This window comes from Seriola lalandi, unplaced genomic scaffold (assembly GCF_002814215.2).
Source record: "Seriola lalandi dorsalis isolate HSWRI2012SDOR001 ecotype SW California unplaced genomic scaffold, Sedor1 jcf7180002000001, whole genome shotgun sequence".
Taxonomy (NCBI): Eukaryota; Metazoa; Chordata; class Actinopteri; order Carangiformes; family Carangidae; genus Seriola; species Seriola lalandi.
The window spans coordinates 1-394 of NW_019470664.1; the positions used below are offsets into that span (position 1 = coordinate 1).

Consider the following 394-nt stretch of genomic DNA (forward strand, 5'->3'; position numbering starts at 1 on the left):
ACTCTCCCAAGTGGCCTAAAAATGAGGGATGTTTCCCTTCACAGCCACATAAATGGGAACACCAAAGAGCTAAATATCATGCATCAACTGGAGATTTGTCATCAATACAGAGTTGAAAAGTCCCTTCAGAGACCAACAAAAATTGCCACAGCTGACTGTATTTCAAGTCATCCAGGCGGGGTATTGGGTTAAGTTTTCAACTAGCAATAATCACTTCTCAGCAGAACTTCACAGACTATGAAATTGCCCCTGCGAAAGAGTAAAGAGAGCAACTACCAGTTTACAAATGGAGCTGGTGCAACACTCACAACACACGTGGTGCACTTCTCATCCCTAGCATTTTTTGTTTACGGCAAACCCCGCCTCTTCCGGGCAACAGCAGTCATGGGCGTCT

At 44.9% G+C, this 394-nt stretch overlaps 1 non-coding gene across 1 annotated transcript; it reads right to left on the minus strand.

Annotated features, from left to right (window-relative positions):
* Window positions 1–120: 120 nt before the first annotated feature.
* Window positions 121–261, minus strand: LOC111662117 (U4 spliceosomal RNA). The gene has a single exon (XR_002761290.1). It is a non-coding gene; the product is annotated as a U4 spliceosomal RNA (small nuclear RNA).
* Window positions 262–394: the final 133 nt, after the last annotated feature.